At 35.6% G+C, this 11,864-nt stretch overlaps 2 pseudogenes; both read left to right on the top strand.

The window, feature by feature from the left end:
* The first annotated feature begins 6,197 nt into the window (after positions 1 to 6,197).
* Positions 6,198 to 6,818, top strand: LOC120217131 (annotated as a pseudogene).
* Positions 6,819 to 8,333: 1,515 nt separating this feature from the next.
* On the top strand, positions 8,334 to 10,342 carry LOC120217128 (annotated as a pseudogene).
* The last annotated feature ends 1,522 nt before the right edge of the window (positions 10,343 to 11,864 follow it).

Genomic DNA, 11,864 nt, shown 5'->3' with positions numbered 1-11,864 from the left:
CCGAACGTGTCATTGACATGGGTTTCTTGTTTGATGATAAATATGCATTTAGTTTTAAATACACATTTACATCTTGGGGTTGGCTTGAATTCCTTGGTGTAGAACCAAGATATTATCCCAACCTAGTTAGAGTCTTCTACAACAATGCTTCCTTACAGCACGAGCCTAATAAGACTAATATAATAGGAATTATACACATGTCAAGGGGAAGGATATGTATATATCTCCAGAAACTATTGCGGAGGGTTTAGGTGTAGCGAATACAGGGGATTCAGATGAAAATGGTGTAGATTGGTCTACAATTAAACGGGTTACTAGAAATAGCCCAATTCACCTCGATGTAGAGTCGAGAGTGTTTCACAAAATGCTCACATGGTATATCTGACCTAGTGGGGGAAAACATTCAACGCTTCGAGACAGCGATTATTGGTGGATAGCAAAGTATAAATCCAAAACGGCTCCAAACATTGCAAACTCATATTTAATACAATTGTATATATGGTCACAAAGGGAGCAACAATTTCAACTACACTACCATATGGATGTGTCATCACCCATCTGTTGAAGAAGAAGGAAGTTGATTTTTCGCATGACGCCCCTGTTCGATTAACCCGCAAGATTGACATGGTATTTATTAAAAAAGCGGGATATGATTTTGTTGAAAAACTCGGTTGGAAGCGTGTCAAGGAGGTCGGATTAGATCAGAGAGGGAGGAAATAGACCCCGTTGGCCATGAAGAAGAGCAACCAAGTGGAGACGCAATGATGGAAGAAGCTCCAGTTGCAGAGGATGTCACAATTAAGACCGTGATGGAATACATGGTCAATTTTCGGGAGCATATTGATTCCCTTGTGAGTGGAATGCGATCCGATATTTCATCATTGCAACGTGAAGTCTCCATGTTGCGTAACGAATTACGTCAACGACATCAAACGAGTTAGGTAATTCATTATCTATATTTCTTAACATTTACACGTTCTGAACTTTATTTTATTTTCTTTAACAGATGTGGACAACCAAGCGGTCGCAGAAGATGAAGCTGACGATGAAGATGACGATGATGATGACGATGATGATGATGATGATGAAGATGATGATCCAAACAAGTATATCGTGTCTGCAACGCCGCCTTCAAGAAAACTTTTAATTTTTGATCTCAATGGTGTCCTTGCCTACATCCCAAGACTGCCGACAGGTTTTAATTCTATTCTTTTGTATCCATTATTTTAACATATAAGCGTAGAACTTTAATCTCATTTTCTTCATGTTGTAGATGTTGTCCTCAGAAGAGGATTATTTGAATTTATGCAATTTGTGTCGACAATTTTGTTGTTGCCCTTTGGTCTTCAAGATGAGGTTAGAACATGTTTGAGGCAATTGAATTACTGTAGTCAAAATCGTTAATATACATTTGAATGTTAACATTCAAACTTGATTACAATCTCAGGCATAACGTCGACCGTGTACTTGAGAAACTACCTGTATTTTCCGAGCATTTTCTATTCGTGTGGGTAAGATGAATGTCATTACAGTTTGCTGACTTTTCGTTGTCTATGATTCCTACATATTTATGTTCGACTGTTTGTGAACAGGATCAAAAAAAATGCAAAACATACGATTCTGTTACCTACTGTAAAGATCTCAATGATGTTTGGAACGCGTGTCCAGATTTTAACGAGCTAAATACTTTTGGTCGATGATTCAGCGGAAAAAATGATTTATAATCCGGTAAGTTGCATTTATACAATATGTTTTTCCAGTTGAACAGGTGTTCAGACATTGATTATTTTAACAACTTATGTGTTTATATAGAAATACAATTACATATGTCCACATACCTTTGACGCTGCTTCCCATTCGAACGACAAAGCTCTAGGTATGACACAAATTTATTCATGCTTATGCGAATTTAATTTATGTTAGTAAAATTGCACCTCATTAGTTTGATAATTGAAATTATTTATGTATGTCCTCAGAAAAAGGCGGAAACATACGAGAGTATTTGGAAAATTTGTTGAAGGCCTCTAATGTTCCGAACTTCGTTAGAAACAACCCTTTTTCATCGGATTAATTTTGTTTGTCGGTACATTATTTGAACATTCTTGTGTATTTATATTTTGGTGTGATTATATTGTGTATATACATTTGAGTGTCTATACTTTTTTAATATATTGTAAAGTATCTATCCTTTTTATAAAAGTGTCTATACTTTTTCCACTGTGGAAAACATTAATTTAAGGTTATCTTTTGAGTGAGTTTTAAGATATTAATTTAGTAATTATAGGCGTCTAATGATTTATTTTACGTTACGGTATATATTATTATTAAATTAAAAATTCTTAATATTATTTTATAAAATATCAAAACAATCAACTAATTTTTTTTGCAAATGAAATTATTAAATTAATATTGTAGGTGGAAAACATGAAACACTGTTAAAAAATTGAAACATAAATTACATATATTTAAAAAAAGTTTCGATCCTTTTTATAAAAAGTATGGACACTTTCAACATATTATAATAAAATAGGTAAATTTGCAATATAACCGGTATAAATATACCGGTTTTATGCGTGAATAGGTCTACAACCTATATCGACACTTTTTAATATTGTGTCGGTACTTTATGTCCATATTGGAAGAAAAATGTGTCGATACGATTTAAAAAAGTATCGACATTTACACATCGGAACACAGATTTATAATGTAATAGATAATTTTGTAATATAACTGGTATAAATATATCGGTTTTATGCGCGAATAGGTCTACAACCTATCTCAACACTTTATAATATTGTGTCGGTACTTTATGTCCATATTGGAAGAAAAATGTCGATACGATTTAAAAAAGTATCGACATTTACACATCGGAACCCAGATTTATAATGTAATAGATAATTTTGTAATATAACCGGTATAAATATACCGGTTTTATGCGCGAATAGGTCTACAACCTATATCGACACTTTTTAATATTGTGTCGGTACTTTATGTCCATATTGGAAGAAAAATGTGTCGATACGATTTAAAAAAGTGTCGACATTTACACATCGGAACCCATAATTATAATGTAATAGATAATTTTATAATATAACCGGTATAAATATACCGGTTTTATGTGCGAATAGGTCTACAACCTATATCGACACTTTTTAATATTGTGTCGGTACTTTATGTCCATATTGGAAGAAAAATGTGTCGATACGATTTAAAAAAGTATTGACATTTACACATCGGAACCCAGATTTATAATGTAATAGATAATTTTGTAATATAACCGGTATAAATAAACCGGTTTTATGCGCGAATAGGTCTACAACCTATCTCAACACTTTATAATATTGTGTCGGTACTTTATGTCCATATTGGAAGAAAAATGTGTCGATACGATTTAAAAAAGTATCGACATTTACACATCGGAACCCAGATTTATAATGTAATAGATAATTTTGTAATATAACCGGTATAAATATACCGATTTTATGCGCGAATAGGTCTACAGCCTATATCGACACTTTTTAATATTGTGTCGGTACTTTATGTCCATATTGGAAGAAAAATGTGTCGATACCATTTAAAAAAGTGTCGGTAATTTTAAGTAACGCGATTTTTCTTCCTTCATTCAAAATATTTATATGTACATACAATAGGAGTCATGTTGATACTTACGATATATTATATGGAGATCGTTGTCATTCCATTCCGTCTTCGAAAAAATCAGTTGATGTAGGCTGTGTGCTTGTACTCAAACTAAGCTTGACTTGAGGACATGTTAGTTTGTTATGCCCCTCACCGTTGCAGTACCCACATCGCCTAATTTTCTTCTCGACCTTGTTCTTCGGCACTTCTTTTCGCTTGCGTTGTTTTCGTTGAGGGTCACGAACATTGTTTACTACAATGCTCTGGTTGACTGAATGATTCAAACCAAACGAGTTTTCTAATTCTTCTATTAGTTTTTTCATCTCATCTCTTGCGGTTTTGAAAGACTCGTCTGTCTTTGATGCAATGTAGCATAACCTACTTGACGTTGAACGTAGAGCAGCGAACCTTGCCATTTGCATCACTTCTTGAGACACATTCAAATCAACATAGCTGGGTGCAGAAGCCTTCGCATCATTAGTCCACCTACTTTGAATCAAAGTCCCGGGCAAATATGTGTAGTCCAATTGCTTCAAAATGTGAAGTTGATGGCGACACGGAAGTCCAACGGTCTCGACCATACAAATTATCTTTGTACGTTGTGTCGAACGCAATTACATCACCGAAGCATGTGTAATCCGATCTCGATGTAGAATCCGACCAAATAAGATTATACAATACCCCCGATTCGTCTACCGAGTATGTCATAAAAAACCCGGGATCATCATGTTTCTTATAATCAAAGTAGGCAATAAACGCATTCACATCCCCATCGACGATTTCCTTTGCTTTACCTCTTTGAAGTGCATTGTAGAGGTCTTTATGTGTAAATCCAACATTATGATAGCCCCCTGCCTGCTGCGTTAAATAGTTCATTACTTGTGACGTGCCAACACCGACCTCTTTCAATGTTGTTGCCTCATCGATATCAGCCTTACTTACAGCTCTATTAGAACGCATAAATGGTGTCATAGCAGATGTGCACAATGCATGATTATGTTTCTGATCAGACTTACTTATAACCCACTGATCGTTTGTATTTGTTGCTGTAACTACGACTCTAGCCTTACATCCTGTTCTTGTGACTGGCGTATGAGCACGTTGACGATCAACAGTATTGACTTTTGATACTCGAAACCCTTCTTTGGAACAACAAAATTCTTGTGTCTTCACATTCCCTTCCACGTCAAGCCGTGTTGTTCCCTTACGTGCACTAAACCCATGTTCCCGTGCGAATCCCTTGTAAAAGTGCCAAGCTTGATCTCGTGAACAGAAGAGCTGACCAACCAATCTGTCAGATTCATCAACATTATGTACTTCATGGCATTCCTCGGTTGGCTTAACATTGTCTACATCAGTATTATCCATGGCAAAAATTTTGTTGTACAAGTTCAGTGCTCCAGGAGTTTATGGAGATGTAAACAAAGGTTCATTTTGAACATGTTTTTGTCGTGCTGCTTTCAATAGGATGTAGCATTGGTAGTGGTAGTTAAAGGGTGGGTACAACATTAAATTCGCAGTACATATTTAGGTATGTACAATAACTACAAGATTATCATTAAATTTAGGTATGTACAATAACTACATATTTAGGTATGTTTGTTAACTACATATTTAGGTATATACATCTTTTGAGTGAGTTTTAAGATATTAATTTAGTAATTATAGGCGTCTAATGATTTATTTTTACGTTACGATATATTATTATTAAATTAAAAATTCTAAATAATATTTTATAAAATATCAAAACAATCAAATAATTTTTTGTGTAAATGAAATTATTAAATTAATATTGTAGGTGGAAAACATGAAACACTGTTAAAAAAATTGAAACATAAATTACATAACTTTTAAAAAAAGTATCGATCCTTTTTATAAAAAGTATGGACACTTTCAATATAATATAATGTAATAGGTAAATTTGTAATGCTCACTGTGGAAAACATTAATTTAAGGTTATCTTTGAGTGAGTTTTAATATATTAATTTAGTAATTATAGGCGTCTAATGATTTATTTTTTACGTTACGATATATATTATTATTAAATTAAAAATTCTAAATAATATTTTATAAAATATCAAAACAATCAAATAATTTTTTGTACAAATGAAATTATTAAATTAATATTGTAGGTGGAAAACATGAAACACTATTAAAAAAAATTGAAACATAAATTACATAACTTTAAAAGAAATATCGATCCTTTTTATAAAAAGTATGGACACTTTCAATATAATATAATGTAATAGGTAAATTTGCAATGCTATCGGTATAAATATACCGGTTTACTTATAAAATACGTAAATATAAGCGCTACCTATTACATTATATAAGCGCTACCTAATATGTTATTGTATTTTATAATATTTCCGGTTAAATAATATAACATAACCTGTCTAAATTTTAACTGGTCACTTGTTTAACCGATCACGTCGTATATTTAGGCGCCGCACCTAAGAACTACCCCTCCACACGAATTCGTAGCTGAAAATAACATAAGTTTCCTCTCGTGCGTCTATCCCTCACTCGTTCCCCCCCCCCCTTTTGACTCTCTATAAATACGCAAAACGAAGCTTTCTCTTTATAGTTTCGATTTTATTTGTTTATTTACGGGGTTTCCGGTTGGTTACACTGAAGTGTTCTTCCTACCAAAATTATTAGTTCACGCCCTCTCATTTCTGGGTTTTATCCGGAAGTTAATTGTTTCACTTTTTAACTATCTCGGACTCTCCGAAATCCTCGAAACGGTCACCGTCTGGCCGGAAAGCCCGACACGAACGACGACCGAGTAAACGCCCGTGTCCGTTCTCCTGATCCGGGAAATTCTTCCGGTTATAAAGTACGAGGAGCGTGTGGTGGTGAAAGGGTATCCACCGGAGAGTTGTGCAGTTTGCATGTATGAGTTCGAAAAGGGGGAAGAGATCAGGTGGTTGAGGAACTGTAGGCATGTTTTCCACAGGGCGTGTTTGGACCGTTGGATGGACCATGATCAGATAACGTGCCCGCTTTGTAGGACACCGTTTGTGCCTGATGAGTTGCAGGAGGAGTTTAATCACCGGCTCTGGGCAGCTTCCGGGATCGTCGATTTTTACAGTGAGTACAGGTCGGTTGCCGAATTGTAAATTTGTTGCCTTAGTCCAAAAAGGCTTTATTTTTTCATTAGTATTTTTACACGAGTTTAGTGAAAATTGTACGTTGTTAATGTACACGGATCAAGGTTTCCGTTCTTAATGCTGAACCGCTGAAGATATTTGGAAAAAAAAAGTGATAATTATTAAGTTAAAAATGTTGATTTGAATTCTTAAGATTAAAACCAGAATTCCTCAGTGTAATCTATCTTTCCTTTAGTATTTATATATTGTTAGTTCATATCATGTAAAAAATTGTAAAATGTTATATGATGTAATATAAATATTAAAAGATAACGTCAAATTTCTTATATTTTCGCAACCACCAGAAAACTAATGGTAAAATCAAATTAAAGCAGGTAGGGATAGGGCCCCTCCACAGGCGATTCAATGTTCATCTCGCAAAACCATTTTCATTAACCATTTATTTATTTTGGTAAAAAAAGAATTTAATTAGGGAAGTGCTAATACTGTAATTTCCTAAATCTTGCTCTGTGAGTGCAGTGTTAAAATCTTGTGATTGCCTTAACGGATATAGGCCTTTTGATGAAGTTGGTTGGAATTATGGGGATTTTACTAGAGGTTGCAGACGAGAAAGCGATGGATTTTGTGGTGATAATGATGGGTTTAAGGAGCTTGGTGATGTAAGGTTCGATGGAGGAAATACAGTGTTGTTTAGAGGTACTTTGTGAGAAGTCTTGTTTCAGTACATGTTCTTGTATTGGAATGTATCATGATGGGGGGACTAATCTGTGTAAGAATGTGCATGGGACTTTGTTGAATTTGAGGAACATATGGTTCAAATAAGAATGTCTTTTATGTTAGGGTGGTAAGAGTAGTGAAGAACAATGTGTTCAAAACTAAGGTTTTGGTCGGCAGGTCTATTGTTGCTTTGGGGTTCATGGGAGTGATTTTGTAGTAGAGAACAAGGGAAAAGATGGTGATGATGTTTTCCCGGGGTTGAATCTCAAAGTGTTCATTTACAAAGAGCTCAATGACGTTTGGTTGATCTGTGGGGAAACGAAACCTTGACAATTTTGGAATGTAGCCCAAATATACATCACCGTGGATTAGTCTACACGTTTAAGCCTTTGAACCAGAAGCTTAAAAGTTAGACATATTCTCATTTAAACCGTGGACTAGTCTACACGTTACACAGCTTTATTTCAGGGCTTGCACAGCACAAGATACGGGACCCCTCCTCCAGCAACAGAAAATAACTATATTAATGATAAGCAGACCAATTGAAGATGATGAATAATGCTTGTCCTAAAGGCTTGAGAGGCTAAGACTCAGTCACTCACTCCTTCCCTCTTGTTTGATGCTGATTTGTTTCCATGGTCATCCTAGTTTATAGCCAAAATCCATCACCTGCTGATACCCTTTTTGTAAACTTCCAAAAAAAGCAAATATATAATTATTTTAAAAAATATATATAGTTAGAGAGTGATTTTTCTTCATATTGACTCACTTGAATCCGCAAATCGAACATAACCAGAAGAATCAAAGGGCTCAAAGTGAGCCAAAATTGCAAATATTAAGGATTCATCTCTTACGCAGAAACTTATGGAGGATCAACTTGGCAGTGCATCATCACGGATCTCCCCCTTCGAAATTACGGAGCTGCATCCGGCACCGACGTGTTTTAATCATCGAGGCAGGGATTATCCTCGGATACAAAGCTTTGCCGATGCGAAAAACATATGGCATATCGAGTCCTCCAAGCTATGGTCCCATAGCTACTCCTATTGCATTCAATATTTGGTGTAATTATGGGATCAACTCCTTCACCAATATCTTTGCCGGACATATCGGTGATATTGAGCTTTCGGCTGTCGCCATTGCTTTATCTGTCATCGCAAACTTCTCTTTTGGCTTCATGGTTAGCTTCTCTAATGTTGTATGTCCTCTATTTAGAGCAAAATCTTTACAATTGTTCATTGAATCTGCAGCTTGGAATGGCGAGTGCATTAGAGACGCTATGCGGGCAGGCATTTGGTGCAGGACAAATAGAAATGTTAGGCGTATACATGCAGCAGTGTGGATAATCTCATTTGGGGCGTTTCGTGTTGTTGCCGCTCTACTTATATGCCACCCCACTCTTGAAACTCCTCGGACAAGAGCCCGGAATCGCAGATCTCGCCGGAGATTTCACCATGCAAGTTCTACCTCAAATGTTCTCATTGGCCATCAATTTCCCACGCAAAAGTTCCTACAGGCACAAAGCAAGGTTGGGGTCTTGGCCTGGATAGGCTTCGCTGCTTTCATTGGTCATATTGTGATAATTTACCTGGTTATCGTGTTCAAGTGGGGTACTATAGGTGCGGCAGTGGCTTACGACATCTCTGCTTGGTTGGTTGCCCTGGCTCAACTTGTATATGTGGTATGCTGGTGCAAGGATGGTTGGACCGGGCTATCGTGGTTAGCTTTTAAGGATCTTTGGGGTTTCACCAAACTTTCTATAGCTTCGGCCGTGATGCTTTGCTTAGAAGTTTGGTATTTCATGATGATATTGTTCTCACCGGTCACTTGAAGATCCCATCATCGCAGTCGGCTCTCTTTCTATCTGGTATTCATATCACAATCATTACTCTAATTCTCTGTTTTGTTTTTAATTAATTGAGTTTCTTTCAACTCAATGTTTCAGCATGAACATCATGGTTGGGAAGGCATGTTATTTATAAATGCAGCCATAAGGTAACCCCCAAAAATTCCAACAATTTTCATATGTTAAACCCTGTCCCTTTGGAGAACTGATGTTGAACATGGTTGTTGTTGTTTTCAGTGTAAGAGTGTCTAATGAACTCGGATCAGCACATCCTAGAGCCGCGAAATATTCAGTGGTAATCACGGTTGTACAATCTCTTCTCATAGGAATACTTTCTGCAATGTTAATCTGGAATACTCGAAACAAATTTGCTGTTGTCTTTACGGAAAGTATAGAGATGCAAAAGGGCGTGGCTCGTTTGGCTCATGCTCTGCATAACCATGGTGCTAAACAGCGTGCAGCAGTTATATCGGTCAGCATTTGAATTGAAACCCATGCCCCAAACACAAGTTAAAATCCAGCATTTGTGAGGTCAAATAACTTGTGACATCATTTTGCTACTGCAGGTGTTGCCGTGGGAGGAGGTTGGCAAGCCTTGGTAGCTTATATAAACTTGTTCTGCTATTACATTGTTGGCCTCCCACTTGGATTTTCCTCGGTTATCGTACCCATTTCGGGTGGAGGTCATTTCTCTTCTCACCAAGAATACCTCATTTTTCATTTGATTTTCAACATTCTAACGGGTCACTGTTCTTGCAGGGAATCTGGATTGGCATGATTTGTGGGACATTGTTGCAGACGCTGATCCTCTTGTATATTATCTACAAAACTAATTGGAACACAGAGGTGGGACATCCTTTTTTTCGTAAACATTAATGAATATTGAGCGAAGCTCGTCAAAATCTAAACATGGATCGGTCCTTTGTACAGGTTGAACAAGCATCAGAACGGATGCGGCAATGGGGAGCTGAATGCACGTCCCCGCCCATGGACTCGACTTGTCCGAATAAATCTAAGATCTTAGATTGTACCATTTTTTAGAGAAAATTTTGCTTTTGGAGCATAGTATAGTTTTAAACTTAAAAAAATAGCCAACGCAAAGAGTACATGGCAACATGTATGTAAATAGCTAGGGTTGGTTACCGAATGAAAACATGTTAGATAACGAATTGTAACTATATTTAGTGAAAAATTAAAACACAATTTTGGGTATTAAGATAATGTAACTAAATTATAAATTTATATTATTTATTCTTTTATGATTTTTTAGTTTATATATTAGGATGTAACTAGGACCAAATACTAAGAGAGAATAATTCTTTAAATTCAAAATAAGAAAAACACAAAATAGTCCTGAGATTTTTTTATTAGTATGAACTATGAAGCAAATACAAGAGTAATATATGTTCGAAAGACTCTCAATTTGATATAAACAGATAACATCTCTAGATATCGTTCTCGAACCATATACTCAAGAGATAACAATTATCCCTCAACTATGAGACCACTTGATTTGTGTATGTACACACAATTGAGTAAAATGATATAATACTCGAATTTATTTGAATTAAACTAAGCATAACTCGATTCAACCTATAATTATCCTACATTACGTATGACGATAAATATATTAAATAATTTTTAATAATCTTATTTAAAAATTTCTCTCTTTCAGAAATATTGATCACTAAAATAATGAACATATTTAGCCTGTCATTTTTCTAAATACTTTTCCCCAAAAAAACATCACGTTTTATAAATTCCTGTATAAATTAAATATAATTATCATTTATTAATCATGGTCAATCATTATACCAGACCAAAATGGACTATGTTAAAAGTCAAACTTAATAAAGAAACCTCCGCAAAGAATTCGAGGGGCCTTCCGCCACTTCCCAGGTTATGTTTTTTATTACATTTTGACTCCCTACTCTTTTCTGTCTTTGTTCCAAGACCCCTTTTATTTTTGTGTTTATTTAGGATAGTTGGACGTAATTGATGGTTGTGATTTTTTTATACAAAAAATATTTTTATTTTCAACTTTTAATCTCAACCATGATTTACACTCATTCAATAGTTGTATACTAAAATAATTACATTCTGTAACATGTTATGTCATGGGACCATGAGTTGTTGTGTGTTGTTCATTTTCTCAAGGGCAGGTCTTTGATTTTATCATGAAGGTGACTTGGAGTGCCCATTTATATTTTGTGTTTTGAGCGTAACTGCAAATTTTCAGGGGCTCTGATCAGGAAGGTCAATGGCTTCCAGTTTAGCAGGAAACGCATTAATAGGATTAATCATATTAACTCTCAAGACCAGTGTGTTGTGTGCTGCTTGAGGCATATCTTTGTAAGCATTGTGTGTTTTTCTTCATCTGTTAGGTAGTAGTTTTGTTGGGCTTCCTCGTTCATATAGGGTTGTGGGAAAAAATAATTTTCTCATAAAGGTATTCATCAATTATTTCTTAAATTGGGTTTCTTATTGGCCTGGAAGACGTGTACTTTTGGGGTCTCCTCAATTTGCCTGAAGACGCCATGCAGTCGTGG

This window comes from Hibiscus syriacus, unplaced genomic scaffold (assembly GCF_006381635.1).
Source record: "Hibiscus syriacus cultivar Baekdansim isolate YM2019G1 unplaced genomic scaffold, ASM638163v2 tig00110184_pilon, whole genome shotgun sequence".
Lineage (NCBI taxonomy): Eukaryota > Viridiplantae > Streptophyta > Magnoliopsida > Malvales > Malvaceae > Hibiscus > Hibiscus syriacus.
This window is presented reverse-complemented; position numbering and strand designations above follow the sequence as displayed.